The sequence below is a fragment of the Phasianus colchicus genome, chromosome 7 (genome assembly GCF_987193195.1).
Source record: "Phasianus colchicus chromosome 7, bPhaCol1.hap1.1, whole genome shotgun sequence".
In the NCBI taxonomy this organism is placed as follows: Eukaryota; Metazoa; Chordata; class Aves; order Galliformes; family Phasianidae; genus Phasianus; species Phasianus colchicus.
The window spans coordinates 21,189,697-21,210,112 of NC_143442.1; the positions used below are offsets into that span (position 1 = coordinate 21,189,697).

General features: G+C 39.0%; 2 long non-coding RNA genes across 6 annotated transcripts in view; both read right to left on the reverse strand.

Moving 5' to 3' along the window:
- Nucleotides 1-20,416, reverse strand: part of LOC116232825 (uncharacterized) — a 405,094-nt gene that overhangs the window by 48,924 nt on the left and 335,754 nt on the right. For all 5 annotated transcript variants that reach the window (XR_016468302.1, XR_016468304.1, XR_016468303.1 and 2 more), the window contains 2 exons: nt 20,079-20,218; nt 18,002-18,119 (listed from right to left, as the gene is read on the reverse strand). This is a non-coding gene — a long non-coding RNA (uncharacterized LOC116232825). The remainder of the gene's footprint in view (nt 1-18,001; nt 18,120-20,078; nt 20,219-20,416) is intronic.
- LOC149917262 (uncharacterized) lies at nt 197-16,978 on the reverse strand. Its single transcript, XR_016468308.1, has 3 exons — nt 16,954-16,978; nt 1,570-1,675; nt 197-1,049 (listed from the first exon to the last, which is right to left on the reverse strand). It is a non-coding gene; the product is annotated as an uncharacterized LOC149917262 (long non-coding RNA).

Consider the following 20,416-nt stretch of genomic DNA (forward strand, 5'->3'; position numbering starts at 1 on the left):
TTGAAATGCCTTTTTGCCTAAAGTCTGCTTCAGTGTCAGTTACCCTCAGCTGAGGCTTCTTCACATCAATCCAGAGCCACCTGTCTGTCATCAGCACTAGCAAAGCCTGAAATGGGCAGACAGAGGAGTGCTCCAATTCATGAGTTTTTTGCAGGCTGTTTGCTGACAACTTCAGTGCCCACCTGTAAAATACATGTATATAGTCTTGTAATTCAACTTTTTTTCCCCCTCTATATGTATTCTGTTTCACACTTACATAGCGTGGTAAGTTCTAGACAAACATACAGAAACAAGGTTGCAGCCACCAGAAACCTACAGGCTGGTTCTGTGACTGACATGCAGAAACTGAAGCACCTCTTGTGACAGTCTTAACTGGTTGCTGTACATTGCACAAGAACTTCAGGCAGGCCATAATGAAAATTAATCTTAGTACACATGCAGCCCTTGGAGACAGCTTGCTAATTACAAAGCTGATATTTATTACAGATGTATGGGGTCACTGTTGACATTTCAGCTTTTATTGGCCCATCTTCAAATACACACCAGAGCACAGCATGACCTGTTTAGCACCATGCAGGTCTCACACCATCAGTAGAATCAGCAATCAGCCAGCAGCAACAAACCCACCAGTTGCATTTCGATTTCCTAATGGATCTTAACAATTTCTACACAGGGAATCAACAGGAGTGAGTACCTGTCACCTACCAAACAACAGCAAAGGAGTAAAAAATCATCTGAAAGTCAAGTGAGGAACTAATGCTTCGTAGGAATGACAAAGGAATACAAGCTCTCCAGGAAGCCAGAGCCACCAAGTTTGAGCAACCTGAAAGCAGAGCGCTTCCCTAATGTCACATGGCAGAGCTGAGGTACCCAGGCAAGACAGAGAGCACGTCTCCACACTCTGCTTTTCTCCGTTCTCCTTTAAGGACCATGATCTCCAGAAACTGTCAGTTCTGCAATGCATATGAACATTAGCATTACAGAAACATAGCAATTGTTGCTTGGAGCAGAGTTTCCCCAGGCTACAGCCCAGTTAAACTGAACACCTACTAAAAGGAAAAAAAAAAAAAGCTCTGAGATACTAGCATGTGGTAACTGTAAATATTAATTTATGAATCACTAACTTGGAAAATATGAATAAAGATGAAAGGACCAAAAAGAGTGGCTGAAAATTTTATGACTCAACATGCTGAATTTGATTAGTTATGATTAATAGGGGATCACATTTTGTTCCTTGTAAATAATTGAGTAATCACTGTAAATCCATGAAAATATTCACAAAAAGTGAAAGGCTTTAGCAGAAACATCAGCCCACACAGGAAACGTGTGGTGAATTATTTTACAGCCACACAAAATCTAAACACTCAACCATCTGTGATAGTAGCCAGCTTTCTCTAAGTTTCTGGCGTTACTGTCCATTTCTTCTACCCAAAGATGACCACACAGTATCCCTGAGACAACCACCCCAGCTGTGTAAAAGCCATTTAAAAATGTTATTGTCTAGTTAAAATTTACTGTTTTTCTTTAAATGTAATCATATTTGCTGAACTAATGACATGTCTAACATACCAGCTAGTTATTGGGATGAAAAAGACGACATAGCAAGAAGCACATCTTCAAAGTGGCCTTCAGTTCTTCAACAGTGATACATCCACCAATGTTCAGTTTAGTTTGGCTAGAGAAAGGAAACAATTTGTAGATCCCTTCTGTCACACAAAAAAATCTGGGCAGACCACCACCCTGAAGCCATGACCTATAAACCTGCAGAGTGGAAAAATGCGAAGTCTATCCAACCCATCCTTACAGCTTGGAACCCACTGCTTTGCCCCTGTTACCCATCAAGCTGTCTGTGCTTGGCATTAGTCTGGAAAACTCTTTGCACCCATGAAAAGATCTCCTTTTTCCAAGAAGGTTTTTTTTTTTTCTTCCCTTATTTCCCACCTCTAACCACCTTATCTGCTAGAGACTCTTCAGACAGCCTTAACAGTTCAAGTATTTTAATTCTTCCTTAACATTTCTCCTTTAGAGCCCCAGTAGTGATTTAACATCCCCCCAGAAGTCCACACTTGAGTTCTTCCAACTTAAACTGCAACGTGACAGCAGTTATAAAGCAAATGCAGAGTATTTATCAGTCATTTCCATATCATTTCTGTATCTGATGAATACTGCTGAGTTGTGCAAGCAGTATTATTGAATTGTATCTACCTGAACTTCAAAATATCAGCCAGCAAATGCCAGATATGGACCCACAGGGAACTCCTCAGCACCTTCCAGCTGAATTCGGTTTACAAAAGCTCTGAAGGTGATTAGACTCCAAGAGCTTTTTCGCCTGCAAAGATTCTCCTTGCCAATGAAAATCTGAAACATTTTCATTATTTTCATACCTTGTTAAAGGTTTTGCATTTCCTGCTTTCAGTATTGAAAGTAAGTTTTCAATGTAAATAAAAAAATCCAATATTAGCAATGGAAATACAGACTTAATTTTGTATCAGATGAGTTTGTCTCCCTTTCCAACCCCAAAATCAGAGTGTTACATTTCATCCCCCATGAATACACCTTTCTTCACCTGCCTGAAACACACTTACCAAACTTCTACCAAAAAAAGTTCCTCTCCATACTAAAAATGTGGGCAACCTATACTTTTCTTCCTCTTTATCAACTCTTTAGGAAGACTTTACTCCTTAGCATCCTTAGAAGTAAATTCTGCTTTCCTGCAGCCAGGAGTCTGGGTTAATTGGAGGACACTGCCCAGGACTAGTGCATGGCAGTATGGATATTAGCATCTCCTGTAAATGCAAATATAAGCTACTATTATTACCAGGTGGTGTGGCAATGTTAGCTGAACTGACATGCTCACATGAGACACTGATGAAGTTAATGACTGTAAAATTAACCTTCACTTAGTCATGAAACTGATAAAAGAATTTTGTACTGTCTTCCCTAGTAGATGCTTTTGTCACTATGCCCACCTGAGCTCAGGATGCCTCTGCAACAGTTGCCAAAGGTATGTAGGCTTAGATGAAAGTGAAAGATTATTTTTGCAAATAATCTGTTTGTCTTTTTTTTTTTTAGATGTCCAAGAAGATCCTATGCTAATGTGTGCCAGGTGAACAGGCAAAAATTTTCACAAGATACTAAGGTGCAGGGGATGAGACTGTAGTCCACTTTGATACCATGATGCAAAAAGGTTGTTGAGGAAGTTAAGCTCAGACTGCTGCAAAGCAGCTGGGTAGGCTTTCCTCCCCTCCCCCTCAAATAAATAAATAAATCTGTCTCCAAAAACTTTAAGAGGGCTATTCAAAAGCCACTGAGATTACACTAAGCCTGAAGACTATTGAATATGCTCTCAGAAGCCTAGATGACCAGTGTGGCACAGACCAAAACGGAGGGTGCAATAGGAAAGCAACAGCAACTTTCAATGTCAGAAAAGCTGCAACACCTTGCTGAAATTAAGAGAGAGAAACCCACAAAATAAAACAGATCAAGTGTAAACACAAAATAAAGAATTCTAAAGAAGAATCTGAACAGAGCCTTTAGAGGAATGCCCAAATACTAAAACATTCACTGAACACATGGAAAGCAGGAAGCTCTCCTGTGATCAGGGACCAGTTGGTGACAATAAAGTAAACTCTCAGATGACAATGCAACAGCACAGATGCTCAGTAAATAATTTGTTTTCACCTTTGCAGCTGAGGAAACTGGGGAGATTTTCTTGCACAACACACGTGGCACATCAGTACAACTTTTAAAGTGGTGTTACGAGCATTGGAACTTCACACAAACATGATCAAACAATTAAAATCCTGAAATAATAGGAATGTAGGAGAATGTAGGAGAAGATGTTATGAAACTAAGAGGGGACTTATCAAATTGAATACTTCCTACAGCAAGTAGCAAAGCTCTGGAACTTGCTGCCACAGGAAGCTGCTGAGGCAGACACTGTCAACAGGACCAAGAGGGATTGAAGCAAATTCCTGAAAAACAGGTTCATAAACACCAGAAGGACTGTGCAGGCAAAAGGCCTCTAGAATTCTTAATACAACAAAAGTGACGCTAAGAGTGCACAAGGAGAACAGACCAGGGAAATGGCCAAGCACGCAGACTCTCCTTAAAGAGTCTCTCCTACTGCCTCTGCCTGAAACAGGCTGCACACATTCATATCTCACCCAGTCAGCATTTTTAGGAACTTCTATATAGCTTCTGTATCTTCACTGGTGTCAAACTGCGTTTTGCATCCTTTTGCCAAACAGCCCACTCCATAGTGGGCTGTATCAGTCTTACCATTACCATTAGATGAGTCACTGCTCCTGAACTCAAAAATGGTTGTTCTTCTGTGGCTGATGTATAACAGAAGTCCAAATGATTCATGAGTGAATATCCAAGTCCCAAATTGATGTATATGATCCCATAGTAGCACTTGTACAAGAAAAATAAATCGTGGTAGATCTCTTGTAGATTTATTTCTTGATACCAAATACCTCTGTTTTTAATAAAGGGGCCAGAAACTGAAGTGGAAAATATGTTCTGAAAACTATACTAGTATTGATCAGCCAGAACATTGCAGAAGTCAGTAGCCTAGCAAGACCGATTTTAAGAGCAATAAACAAAAACACAGGAAAAGCTGGCTAGTAACAGTGAAAAGGAGGAAGTTTACTCCTCTGCGGACTGATTTCTACATCTGAACTATAGTGGTGCAAAACAGAAGAAAGGAAGACTGAAAAGACAAATATGCCCAAAAGAATTATAAATTACAACACATTAACAAAGTCACTTGGATTTCGTCACTGGTACAAGAAAAAGTACAAGCAGCAACAGCACCCTCAATGTCCTTCACAATCAGAGGAAATACAAACAGATTCCTTAGTATACAAGTAGCAGACTCACATCTGGAATACCCTGTATTTCCTTTCTCCTCACAGTTTGATGAAAGATAACTAATTACTACAAATCATCAGCACAAGCTCACTTATTTGCACAATGCAAATTCTGAGGAAAAAAGATCTTGACAACAGCATCCCAACCATCTCTTTTTGTGATTTGTTGGTGCTGCAGAATGTACAATCATCAGAGACACAGTTTTACAGCCACTGCAATAGTGTTTTCTATTTATAACTAGAGGAATGTGAATTTACAGTCTGTGAAAGGCTTTAGAGTTCTGACTGACAGCTTGGGAGTCTTTTATTTCATAAACACTACATGATTTAGTAAGCAAGAAATCGGGAAGCCGATGCTCAGAAATGAACCTCAGAAAGTATTTTTCAATCTGAAGACAGCCATGCTAGTAAGCACGAGGTTATCCTCATCACATTGCTTCATACAGATGTGCATATGCTGCTGTACATAAACACAGCAAGCAGCAGGGTTCAAGCAAACTTGTAAGAGGGACAAAAAGTTAGAACAGCATGCTGAGAGGACAGCTGAATCAGAAACCTACCAGAAGAAATAAGTGGCTTTTCAAAGGATGCATGATACATACTCAGTAAATACTAAGGACTACGTGCTACAGACTAACACATTTATGTTCAGGGCAGGTTTGTAAAACAAACAAACAAACAAACAAAAAAACAAAACAAAAAACCCCCCCAAACCCACGAAACTTTCAAGGTATATGGTCAAATACAAAGATGAAATTACCAGTTTGGAATTTTTAAGAGATTCTGTGCTAGCTTGGCCTTGCACCCTTTGAAGTCAATGATTGTTGTTTTTCTTGATATTTTAATAGGACAAGAACTGAAGCATGTGGAATAACCTCAGCAGCTCTGCCATGAAGGTACTCAGCTTCACTCTTTATAGGAGTATTAATTACATTTTTGTGTGGATATCTGGACAATCCAGGTAGATAAAGCCAGCTCAAGAGAATATTTTTATTAGCCCAATAGGTCTATGAGTTCAGTAATACTTTTAAATATTTTGTTGAATTAACTTCATACAACCCATCACTAAATCCTTGTATCTTTCTAAACACACAAGTTGTTAATAGAATAGTTTAACTTCAGAAGCTCTTAATGAACATTACAACAATGCTGAAACTTATACATGTAAAGACCTTCCCAAATGCTTTACAACTACCAATAGTTTTAGTCTAAAACATCCCTTTGAAGTGGGCTATGTCCTCGCCCCTGCCCCACACTTTTACAGATGACTGAGATGAGATGGAGGCCATGTACAGTGGTAGCAGATTCCACCCATCTATTTCTGTTGTCATTTTGACAGACATATAAAACATCACACAGTTCAAACAATAAAAGAACCTGCTAAACACTTGTATGTACCCACACATCTACATGTATTTCACATTTTATATTACTGATCAACTACACAGCAAAACTCTAAATAATAAGAAATAAAGCACACTATAGCTGGTAACCTGAAATCTAGCCTAAGAGAGTGGCTGACTTCATGCTATACTCCCACAAACCAAAGGGGAAGCTAGGGAATTGCTGGTGAGGACAATACTGAGTAGCCCAGCTCCCTTCTGAAAGATACAAATAACCGTTAAAGACATTGAGTAGGGAGGAAGAGCAATCTCTCCTTGCTTCTGAAACAGTCTGGAAACTCAGGGGAAAAAAAAAATGAGCATGAAGCCATAATAAGAATTTGGTCTCATTTTGACAAGGCAGAGCGAGGTTCACTTAATTTAATCATCTAAAATTTGCTAAAGTCCCATTTGAGCTGGCTGTCCATCTTCCCTTTAGCACGAATGAAGATATCAATGCTCTACCAGGGTACCCCGAGTTTATCCATCTATTTCTGAACCCATTCCCAGACAACAAACTGCAGGCAGCTAAAGCTGATGATGGGAATCTTACACACCTTGAGAGCATGTGATGATTATTACTACAATGTGGGGCAAGTTTTCAATAAATGATAGTCCTTTGGCTAGTTTTACCCAGGCAGTAGAGGAATTCAACTCCCCAGCCAAACTGCATCAGCATGCAGTCCTGGCTGTGACTAACTGCAAGTGTATTTTTGTTCCATCTGTACACAGTGATGACCTAATCCATGATTTGAGCTCACATACATCACTGCAATGGAGAATATAATGCTAGGCCTTAGAAAGCATGTATAAATCCAGGGCTGGAAACTGCTAAACACTAAAAGGTTGCATTATTATAACTAGATTTAACTGCTTAAGAAATAACTGAAAAAGTTCAGTAATTAGTGCTGTCAGATGTAATTTGTCCTTCAATTTGCATAGACAAACCTCATTATTTCCTTAACATTTTTCATATATTCCCTTAGAATATGAACGTCCACCACTATTCAAGCAAAGAGCTTGAATACTTACAGCGAGAGCAGGGTTGGTCTCTTCTCAGTGGTGACAGGATGAGGGGAAATGGCCTCGAGTTGCGTCAGGGGAAGTTTAGGTTGCATATCAGGAAAAACTTATTTACAGCAGGGGTTGTTAAGCACTGTAATAGGCTCCCCAGGGAGGTGGTTGAGTCACCATCCCTGGATGTGTTCAAAAACCGTTTGGATGTGGTGCTCAGGGACACGATTTAGCAGAGGGTTGTTAGTTAGGGTAGTATGGTAAAGTTGTGGTTGGATTCTATGATCTTTAAGGTCTTTTTTCCAACCTGAGCAATTCTATGACTCTATTCATAATCAATGAAAAATATTACTGCTTCCTCACCTATAACATGTCACCTTTAATTGAAGGAGTTGGTAACTACAAGGAAAAAAAAAAATCAAGAGCATCATACTTGTTTTCCCAGAGGACACCGCTATGACTGGGAAAGGAAAAACAACTTCAAGCACTTTCCAAAATAGCAAATAAAAATTACATCTGTCAGCAGCGGGAATAGATCTTACAGTTAGTTCTTAAGCACAGCTTCCTTTTGATATTACTTAAATGGAAGGATTCGTTTTCTCAGTAGCTGTTTAGAAATGTCATCTAGAAGTTTCAGAAAGATAACCCCTGAAGGTATTACATCCCACACCTTAAAAAGAAATGTTTTAAAAATCATCCCTGATCTACACTTCTCCCTCTGGGCACACTACACACCAGACTAACATCTGCACATCTGTTCATACCTGAGTGTCTCAAATGAAAGAATACAGAAAACAAACTACTGTCTAAATCAACAAGATATTGTATTACACTCTGTGGTTCTCATTAACTCCTCAAACCTATCACAAACCCTTGGAAATGAAATCTTATCATTAATTACAGGCATTTGTCTCTCTTACGAAAAATTACAATTCAACTTCTAAATGTGACTATTTGGCACCAAAACCTGAAAATGTACTCAGTCTGATTCGTGCAAAACTGGTCTGGAAAAATGTGCAATTAAGTGATATTCAAAACGGATGTTGCTTTCCGATCAGTATAAGCAATCCTTTCTGCTGCCCAGTCCATTTCTGAACTTCTCTTTGCTGTACAAACTTCCATCATCTACCAGGATCAACATGCCATGCATGCACTCTTCAGGCTGTTGCAATGTAGATATGCTCACCACCAAAATATAAACAAGTAGAGGAAGAGCAGCTCTAGAAAACAACTCAGAATAAATCAAATAATTAAATGGATAATAAACTCTGGAGTCTTCCATGCTGAACCTACCCATGTTTATGTGTGGGTCATTATTCCTGCCTCTCTGCGAGCAATATATTCTTCTCTTTCCTTGTAAGCATCACTTGAAATTGGGAAAGGCAGTGTCTTTGAAGGTCTCTCAAAGCCCTGTCTGGAAGCAGAGGTTTGATGGATTTTTGCACCTGGTACCTCTAGGGAAAGAGATATAAGACAAGTACTCTGCCTAACTAATACCATAAAAGGGTATATCATGCTAAAATGTTTCACTCCAAAATCAAGTATCTCTGCCCAAAGTCCTTAGACACTCTAATATGCTAAAAGGAATCAAAGAGCTGTCTGCATATTCCTGCACAGTTCTAACTGCAAATTAATGGTTTTGAGTCTATCCTTACTACTACTCAGGTGGCTTCTGACAACTACCCAATAGAAACAAATAACAACAACAAGAAAACCTATTAGGACATAACTGTGATAATTTTGGTTGGAAATCAAAGGACACAAAGAGAAGCCACCACAATTAAAAAATCAACTGTCCATCTGTTATCTCTGGAAAAATGGCAATGAAATATTTCAGTCTGAAGATTACCTGATTTCAAAGCACACACTGTGGTATTTTTTGAATCGGATCCTCAGCAAGATAAAAGCTAACATTTAAGCTACCACCATGAATTTTTGTTTGTCATAAATTCAGTTTCCAATTTCTCTCATCCCAGCTCCATAAACAGTTACAACATATAACCACACAAACACTGTGGCAAAAAGGATTTACATGAGATAGCAATGGAACAGATACACGATGTATTTAAAAAGTGAAATAGTTCTGAAAATATCACACAAAACACACCCAGAGCTAACGCAGCCTTTCCCACCCATGTTAACTGGAACGTCCTTTAATTCTGCTTTCACAGCTCAACTCCTATCATTTTTTGAGACCGTCCACCATAAAACAATTCTGCCAAGTATTTTTGTTTGATGTTGTCTAGTTCTAGAAATGGCTCATAAAGCCAAGCTCTTAACATACTACACTTGAGATTAATTTTTTTTTTTTCAGTCCCCATTACAGCAGTCACTACCACTCGTTCATACAGATTAAAGTTTCTGACACACTCCTCCCTCCACAGACACGTTATATACTACGGCACTGTTGCCCTGCACACATCCAGCATGCTCCTGGCAGCTGGAGATGAGCACTCCAGACAACCAGGAACACTTCCTAGCACACCATGAATACTTCTACACCTTGCTTGTGCTTCCCTCAGTAGTTTGAATACTGATCCAAGCCACGCGTCACCTGCAAATGGATGGATGGGGAAATGACACAAATTATCAATGTGACAACTAACAAATGGGGGAGGAAGCATCCGCTCCAGTTAACCAAATGCATAAGTTTAATAGTCAACACTACATAAAGCGTCCAAAAAAAATATCACTTGAACTTCAACTTCCTTTCAGCATGCTTAATGATACTGTTTACAGTCTTTTAGCATGTTACCAGGTCTTAATACAACAAACGTGCTCAGCTACTGTCATAGCTGCCACGCTCAGTGTCTCACCCTGTGACATGCGACTGCTGCCAGCTGAACACAGCTCCGGGAGTTTAAATCTGAGCCATGAACATGCCTGAATGTTTCCCCTCTCAGTACTGCAAATGCTTGCAATAAATAACTTACAAAACACAGGCCTGATTCAGCACTGCATTACTCCATTTGTACACAGCTACTTCAACAGAGTTGTACGAGAGCAGAAGAGAAGCAGGGAGGGGTGAAGCAAGCCCTGCGTGCAGATAATTAACCATCTTTTTCATTGAACCATAATATACTTTCTCCATAAACTGGCAACAGAACCAATCAGCATACACATTTCATTTCAAATACAAAGTAATTTTAGAAGCCAGCATTATTGTACCATTTGAAATATTCTCTGTTCTCATCAAATGATTCCCCTTGTAATTGATGTCATAAAGAATATCTGTGTTAAGCTGTCTTCATTTCCACAGTTTTCAATCCTTATGATGATCAATTATTTATATACAGACTAGATGAAAGGCAAGATTGTAATGACTCCAAGAGATTTAAGAGTGATATAATAAATCTTGAAAACAGAACTCAAGTGGGTGATGGTAACAAAAGCCAGTACTGGACGATCATATTTTACTATTTTTAGAAATTCCTTCTCTCCCCTCCCATAAAAAGATCACTAAAGCAGTATCGCTCACTGCAGTCCCTCTCCTTTTGTTCCAACAACAGACATTCTGCTTCCTTGCGACTTCCCTGCCACTCTCATCACTCCTTCTAGCTAGTTTTTCCTCACCAAGGAAAAACATGTTTAGGGCTATCCTCGTTGGCCCAGTCCTCTTGGTTGCCAGGATGACCTTAATGAGGGGCCAGGGAAATTCTTTTGGTCTAATGATTTAAGAAGTCCTCCCTAGGCAAAGCACATTAGCACACCTTTATTTCACTAATGTGACTAACAGCTTCGAAGTTTATTTGTATCTGAACACTTCATAAACATCTGCTTGGCTTTGGATCAAGGCCACAATAAGCCTAAGCACTGTCACCAGCCAGTATTCATGTCATATTTAATTCAAAAAGATGATATGCATCTTCATATGACTTCCATCAGACTTGAAAAAGAAATCTGGCAAAAATACCAATGACTTATGTAAAAGAAACATTTGAACTCATGCTCCCATCTGCCTTTACTCCACAATTTTCTGAGTAGAAGCTTCAGCAGTTCGGAGTCACCAGCCTACTTTCTGGGATCACACTGCGCCATCAGATCCATCTCAGCACATCAATTCCAGCTTGCTTCAACAAATGGAGCTTCCAGCTACATTTAGGAACATTCTCTCCATTCACTGTCCAACCAAACTATACTAAAGGACAGCCTTTAGATTTCTCTCAGAACAGGATAAAGACAGTATCCTCTTCACGCTTTCCGTATAACTAAAAGCTGTCAGTCACAAATTACGCTATTACTTTTTTCTTTTAGTATTTAAAGTTTTTTTTTTTGACACATGCACCATATATAAATATACATAACACAAATGTATGTTGCAACACTAACACATAATTCGGGCATCTACTTTTGGACAACTGTAAAGAATCTCATTCAATGTAAAGCAAATTTGAAAGTGAACCCAAGCTCATGTGAAAGGTCTCCTGCTGGGACAAAGAAAACAAAGGAGCTCCAAATTATTTATCATTTTTCAGAATTAAAGCCAAAAATCTGTGGTTAAATAAAGGGCAAATTCCAAAGCCTGTAAGTAATACAAGAATTCTCACTAGTGTTTTATTTCAACAGGCCCTTCACAATTTATTACTTATATGAGAAGATATACAGTGGGTACACCTTGTAACATAGTCTTACATTTTCAGTGCGTACTAAAAAAAAAAATGTTTCCTATAATAATAGGCAAATGATGTGATTGAAATATGGCACGTTCTAAGACCAAATTTTGCAGTAAAAGAAATAAATAAACAGCAGATTTCCTCAATTAAGGCTCACAAAACACAGCCCTAATTGATTTGTATAACAATAAAAGTGGCCATGCTTACAATTAGCACCAAAGCATTTTGCCAATTTATTTCTCTCTCTCTCTTTTGGGATTTCTCCTTTTCATAATATACTTGCAAGAAACAGTAACTCTTGTAAATGTCTGCAAGGAGTTAATTCCAAATGATGAAGCAATCCAGCCCAGAAAGCAGCTAAGATTGAGCTTATGTCAACAGGTAGAATTTACAGTCTCACAAAAAGAAATGTTTAACAGTCAACTATTTAGTTGCAATAAATTAGACTTTCACTATGTTCTTCTTATCACAGAGATCTCTAGATGAAAAGCAGTATATAGTAGCTAATTATTAATTTTATTTATTACCGCAGGCAGGATTTTCTAGTAGCATTCTGTTCCTTAATGTGAAACTAGGGATCAGAATTTTATGATGACCTGAAGCTGGTTTCTTAACAGTTTCGATTTCCTGCTCTTCACAGTCACTATAAATCTTGTTTTCCTCCTCAAAGTTTCAGATGTTTCTAACTTCTTATCTATCAGCTCTAAAGTGCTTCCAGACTCCCACAAACGTTTTAGCTGACTCCAAAGTCTTGTCTGCCACTCTTCTAAGTGTCAGGCCATATATCTGTTCTGAGGGAGTTCCTCATTGAAAAAGGCATACTATGCAAAACATATATGCAGGGAGGACCCAGAGGCACCCCAGTCTCACTTATATTTCAAGTCTGAACCCATGCTGTCATTCAAACTTGCCTAGCATGCAAACTGCCTGGACAAGCCTTTGCTTAAGCTCACCAAGCTGAAGGCAGCAGCACTACAGTAATTCCTCCATGATTACAGTTCCAAGGGTGAGCAAGGCCATGGCCCACGTTCTATCCTATAATGCTTTGTGAAGGCATTACATGACTGATCTCAACATGAATACATGAACCTCAGATCGTGGACCACACCGGGACTCATCCAGCACTTTGACAGCAGACACCAGCAGCCAGGCATTGGTGAGTCCCCCGCCTTAATTTGAAACTGGCTCTCGAAGAAGGAAGAGGGTGGGGGCTGAGGGAGGAGAATGAACATTGGAGAGAGGTTGCAAGGAGGGAAAAGGAGTTTGCAACACCACATCTCAACACAGCTTAAATGTCATCACTTCAGGTTAGGATTATAACAGAACACTGCACTTGCTCTATCAATTTTCTTCACAAATCACAGCCACCAGAACAGGTCAGTAGAACAGACACTTGCCTATTCAATCTGACTTTGACTTTCAGTTGTATCCCTTGGAAGCATTCTCAAGCAGCAAAACCAAGGCTTTATCATAGCTCCACTATGACCCCACAGAAATTGTACTACTTTTGGGGAAAGCACAGAGCAAAGAGAGAAAGGAATTTACAATCCTCACACAGCTATTAGAACTGCTTCTGTAAAAAGAAATGCTAAGAGCAGCACAGCTCAGCAAAGCCATTATTTTATCCAAAAATAATCTTTAAGCAAAAACATACACGTAACAAAGGATATTTGGGACTGAAAATTAAGAAGTATAACATAGGATGACAGAATAAGATATTTGTATGACACACTGGATCCTCACATGAAAAAGTTTAAGATGTCTTTCATTATTTTGGTTTGCGTGTCTTAAAGAATACACAGTGAATACACAAAAGGCTGCTCTCCTTAGAAGAGCATTATCCTTTCATGTGTGGCAGTATGTTTGGCTAAAGTCCAGCAACATGAGGGATAAGGTGGCCTGTCCATACTGGATGAAATGTGAAATGACAAGGGACTCAATATATTTTGTGAAGGTGCCTTTAAGTTCAATTATACTAGTTTTTAAGCTGTTTGCATGTGAATGTATTTGTATATTCAATATTTGAGTCATGTGGCTTTGGTCACACGTGGCAGGGTTTATAGAACTTTATACATTCCTCTATAAATAGGTGCTGAGAATATCCTGCCCCATCTCAGCATCTGACTCCTACATGTAACATCCACAGATGGAATTCCCTTGAGTCAAACAGAGCTGAATGTTTACAGATGTACTTGCCAGATCTAACTTCTGCGCTAGAAAATCTTGCCAAATCATGATTCTTTTACTAAAATGAGGAAGAGTTCATAAAATGGGGATCCATGTTTGATGGGAAACATGTTGCTGAGGAATACCATCACATTGTGAAACAGGAAAAAAAGTGAAGAACAGTTCTTCTGTTATTTTGTAGAGGCAAGCTAATCAGCTGCAGCCATGGTTATTCAGCATTCTCCATAACGAGGACCAGCAGGACACTTGACAAGGTGAGAAAAATAACTTACTGACTACTGGGTGCTCTTGCTTTTGGTTTTAAGTCCTTGCTCAATTCTACCTAACTGCACTGTCTGAAGCTGCCAGAGCTCCCTTGTCTTTTTCCCCCTGCTCAGCTGGCAACCCTCCGCAATGGGAGGCTGCTGAGAAGCAGAGGACTCAAACAGCATTCTCTGGATTCCTTCTCTCCCCAAACACCCCAACGTGGCTCTCTTTGCTGTTAATGAAATTGGTTGCAATGACAGTTATAAGATTATCCTTCTGATTGTTTTTCCAGACAAATGCTAAGTTGCTTTGTTACATTTGGACATATGTTGCTTCTTTTCCTAAAGGACATTTCTCAAGAGCAAGACCTGCCTTGGATCAGCAAAGGGCAGGCAGTTTTGGATCGGCTCTCAGGACCCCTCAAACTGAGGAGGATTCTCACTGCACGCTGCTCACTCCTTCCCCCTCTCAGCTCTTCTGTGCCTCAACATTTTTGTCCATTTTGCCAAGTCCTTCAAACATCTGCTTCCTCCACCCCTACTCTAGTGTTCAGGAATGTCTCTGGCAAGAGCCTGTGGCCAGAATGGCTTTCCCCACCTAAAACCTATTCTCCTCTCTTGGTCTTCTCCCAGCAGAACACTTCCCCCCAGCAGAAATAAGTTTACTGACTGCAAACTTCAGTGACCAAAACTCAGATTCTTCTCTGTCTCTACAGCCTTTTGCACTGCACAAGACTGTATCAGTCTTTCAGAAGAGGCTTGATAGAGCATGACTCGATCTTCCTCTTACCTGTTCACTACTTTGCTTTCAGTGATTGCTCCCCAGGTCTCTTCCATTTAGTACCCAGAGAACACAAGTTTTCCTCCAACCACTCCATGATCTCCTCCTATTTCTTCTCCTGAGATTTCCCCACAGGTTCCTGCACATTTTTTCCCTTAAACTCTTTTCTAAAGAAAATACAGAGAAACCTTTGTCCTAAAAAGAAAACAAAAAATCCAGTAACAGACCATCCAATCAAACAATCCCCAAAAAACAAAATGGAGAACAACCAACTCAGAAAAATACTAAGAACTCCACACAGGAACACAATAGTTAACTTCTCCTTTCATCTCTAAGCTCAATCTGTGGTATTAACACCACAATGTAATTTTTTGACACTGCTTCCACTTAAAATCCTCTCCAATCTTACCTCCTCCCTTCACGTTCAATAAAGATGCTGTCATTAGTACTTCAAACGATTCCTAGACATATCTCACAGTCATTTCATTTTCATGCATTCTGTGTTATTCTTAAACACTTCACAGCATATGCTCAAATACTTACTGTCTCATACTTTCATTAATACTGCCTCAACTCAATTGCCTTATTTCTTTAACTGATCCTTTAGACAGACGCTCAAATTCTTTTCCCTAGTTTTCTGTGGGACACCTCTGTACCATAACTAGATTACAGTTTCTGTAACTTGTTTACCTAAAATAGCTTTCCCTTGTGGTAAGATGAAGTAAGTTACAAAGCCCCCTCTTCTAGCTTTGGCTCAGAGGTTTCTCCCTACATACATCTCAAGTTGCTCCTCCTCTCTGTGTCTTCTTTTCAGTTTTTCTGATAGAATGAACACATTACTCTCTTGCTTTCTAAGAGACTTCTAAATGTCAGGATTAAAACAGCCATGCAAAACCAGACCAAAATTATTCACCTCACTCCTTGCTCCCTACACCCAGTGAAACTCAAATGAGAGGCAGGAAGGGGTAAACAGTCTGTGAGACCAAGGGAGCTGGTCTCATCAGACAACCGCACCCAGCTGTTTTATATATGGGACAGGAAGAGGAAATTAGAAGCTGGAGTTGGAGGATAGTTCTCCATTCAGAAGCTGAATGCAAGAAGGCTGTTGTATTAAAGGCTGCACCTTGTTTTTACTACATAAAGATTTAAATAAATAGGAAGCAACACTTCTGTTGCAGGGAAGAAAGTGGAAAAGTGTTATTTATTTCCTATGTGTCTTTTACTTTGAATACATTGTACGAGAATATCAAAAATTGAAAGTGATTCTGTTGGATTTACCTTTCTAGTTATTTTGCTAAGTGCTTATCAGTTTTCCTTCAAGAAGTCAAGTTGCATAAGTAGATATCTCCTATAAGCCCTGTGCAAGCTTGAGTCTTGACTCAATGCCAATTTAAATAATTCTTCCAACCTAAACTTCACCCACAGGATGGTGTAGCTTGCCTTGCCTCCAAAAACACTTGCATTGAATACTGGAAGTCTATCACTTAACTAGTATGGACTATCAAAAGATCATTAGAGCAAGTGGTGATCTCTCTTTGAGAAGCGTTCGGGGAAAATACTACAACAAGTACACTCAACTTTTTAGCTCAGTTGATATCAGAAGCAGTAGTAAGAAAAACATATCCCCACTCTTACTCTCTGTATGATGTATCCATTTCCCTATTACAAGAGTAACTTTCTTCTACAACCTAAGCAAATTTACTGGTTCACAACAAGAAGCCCTGCTCACAAAAGGTTAGGAATACCAAGTCACTAGCTGCAAGGACAAAAGGTAGCGAATACAATTGCCTTTAACCAGTTCCAGCTTCCCCAAAAAAGACAGTGGTCACAATTGGTAAAAAATAAGGAGTAGCTTACCTTTTCTGATGATCGGGGTTCCCTGGAAACTCTCAAAACAGGTGAGCTCTAGGGCTGCCAGCCCTTAAATGAGCTTAGGGAGGGGTGGACTCAGGGTTGCACAGATGAATTGCTTGCACCTGTGCTCCCAGGGCTGGCCACACCCCTTCACCAGGTGCTCAATCACTGGTTCAGGCTGTGACCTAAGGGTTCCCATACACCTGCCTTTCCACAGTTTTGGTTAGGCATGGTTTGTACTGCAAGCAATACACAACTTAGAATTGCCAATCTTGGCAAAATTTTCAGCAGAACTGCTACGAAATGAAGCAACCTCATTTCTAAACCTCATTACATTCTATAACTTCGTTCTTATTTTTCCTTTCATTAAGAAAGAGATCATGCTACGTTTTATATGAATCGATAATGACTAATAGAATCATACTTCACACAACTGAAATCAGAAGTAAGTCAACAATGGATATGGAACTTAGTACAATCTATTTAGAAATTTACCATTACCACACTAAAAAAATTACAGCAATATAATAAAAAAGGAACATAATGACTGCAGACCTATTTCACGGACTCATGGTTTCCCTTTTTATCATAAAATATAAGAATATAACTTTAAAAAATGTGTTTGAAAACTTTAATTTCTAACATTTATTTACAGAACTGTTGGAAAATGTGTCTACTGTATAATTAGATTTAATTATAAGAGCATTTGGCATGTATGAGAGATGGATATAAATATTTTTACTTCGTTCTCATGATCATTGCCTGTTCAATGGGTGTAAATTGCTACACTTTTTCTTTCAATTTTGTCATACCTGAAGTTCAGAATGGTGTGAAATTTTTTTATTGCCCTTGATGCATCTCATTTTTTCTGTAGTGGATGTTATCCACTACATATTTCATTTCACAACATAATTGTAAGGGGTTTCCTTCATTTGCACATGCCATCTATAGTGAAGATGCTTCCTTCCAGGTTGGAAATAGCTAGTACAAGCAACAAAACAAGTGGCTCTGTGTGATGCAGCTGTCTAGAGAAGCCCTTTGTTGCACATACCTCAGAGCAGTTTCACATCAGCTGAATTTTGATGGAGCTCCATATTGTACAGGAAGACTTTGGCACACAGAAGATTCCCAGATCTCATCTCCAGTAGTCTCAAAATAAAAGCATTGTGCTAGGAATGCAAATATTTAGTTATATTCCTGTCAGTGCTGTGCATTGTCATTTTGTCTATTTTTGACTATGGTGTTTTTTTTTTCCTTTTCCCTGCATCACCCCATTGCCAATGAAACTTGTTATTTCCAAGTGTTTAGTGTCCCCAGAATATGAACAGAGTATGTGAGCTGCAAATGAGGATTTCTTCACGTAGATAGGGATTTGCTTCCCTAAGCTGCCCTGCTACACTGTTAACTGAATTACCTGCTTTAAAAAGGACTTCATACATAGGACGAAAACATGAACCAACCTCCTTAAATATGTCTTTAAGGACCACCTAGTGGACAAACTTTATACAGCAGTTTTATGTAATAGCACCTCTTCCCTACACGCTCCTCTCCTTTGGAAAAAAAGAAAATAAGCAAGCCCATGCTGTATCTGTGTGGAAATTTAAAGGAGAGGTGAAGAAATGCACTCAGATCCTTGCTAAAGACTGTTAGATAAGTTCACTTTCTCTTGACAAATGCCAGTACAGAAATAAAATTTATTTGCCCAAATTAAAAAAAAATCGTATGCTGATTTTGTTGCTTTTGTCTTACATGGAGAAAGACTGGAATTTATGGATGTTTAAACAAAAATGTCAAAAACTGCTTCTATCAGATATGTGTAAAAATTCATGAAATATCTGCTTAGTTCTAGCAGAACTACATTCTGTACAATCAAGTGCTGTATCTTCAGTCTCCCATCCACAGTGAATTGTAAGACAGAAGCAAGGAGCATCTATATTAAAAACTAATGATGTAAAAAATATCTTCAGTAATAATAATCTAAAATGCTAGTAACCTCAGACATGCTGCCTTCCTCCATTATGGAAATTTAAAAACGTATTTTCTCAATTCAACAGTACTCACACAGTTAGCAATACATATTCACCCTATTACATAAAGCATAGCTGGCCATGTGAAATGCAAAGCTATTGCCTATGTTATAAAGAATAAAGATGTATTTGTTTGTCTTTATTGAAAGATTTCCTCAATTTATCTTCATTCAGATTTGTTAAATATTCATGTATTCACTGCAGAATCTTGCATTTTTCCTTATTCTGCACTCAGACAAAGTGTTAATAAGCGACCTCAACTACATTCTGCATTTTTCTGTCATTTGCTTGTTTCTAAATATATCACAAAGCTTTTGCATGCAGCCTGATAGAAGTATTTTTTCCTCTTGTCCTTTCCGCCACTGGCACAACGCAGAACATTTTGTAAGATAGTAAAAAAAGAGTTTGATGCTTTGTGCCACTTATTCTGCTGTCTTGCAGATTCTAGAAATGAGGGCATTACTGTGGGGCAGAAATGCAAATGATTTTTTACACAGCATTCCCTACTACACTTAAATGGTTACATCTGTCATTGTTCCTTTTTAAAGGATCCCTTCCTATAACCAGGACTGCCTCTATACCACTTATATGGAACAGGGCTGACTAATTCAGTAAAAATGTTTGTGCACAGCAGTAATATGCTTTAATGGAAATTCACACACATCAAGTTATTTCCGTGGAATATTCCATTGCTGAAGAAGCAGATGACAGAAAAGCATCATCATGTTCGAAGCTGGAGCCTTCTGTAAGTGGAAAATACATGCTTCAGCAGCTACCTCTTTCTAGAAGCTGAACTGTACTAGTTCAGTCTGATAGACAATTTAGAACTTGAACAGGTTTGTTAATGAAAGTAAAGGCTTTCAAAAACACATCACTACCATAGATAGGGCCATAGTCCCCTAAGGTCTGTCTTTCTTGGCCTGGAAGCTATTTCACATTAGGGGTATGACACATAACCAAGGTACCCCTGTTCTTCTACAGAGATACTGATTAATTTGAACCCCAAGAAATGGGAGGCAGGAAGTGGGGCAGCGAATCCCAACATTTCTGGGCTATTTAAGGATTCAGCTTCCAACCCGGTCCAGCCCAGGTGAATCCTACCTTGCAGCAGACTGATGGGATGTCAGGTGCCACTTGTGAGCCTCTGCAAAGTTCACAGCCCCTTTACCCTCTAAGGTGGCTCAGAGGATAAGAGAGGTTGGCCAGCTGCATTCCAACAGAAATGAAAGGCTGGATTTTACCTGTGGGATTAAGAAAAGATATGCACATTCTAAATTTTGGAAAAAAAAACTTCTCCAAAACAACACACAAACAACACTCCATTTACTTGAAACATGGAACTAGCAGATGAGAACACAGGAAAAAAAAAAGATTATAAGAAGTCCAGAATAGTTGCACTGAATACAAACTGAATAAATGGGAAAACAAGCTCGTTTGAA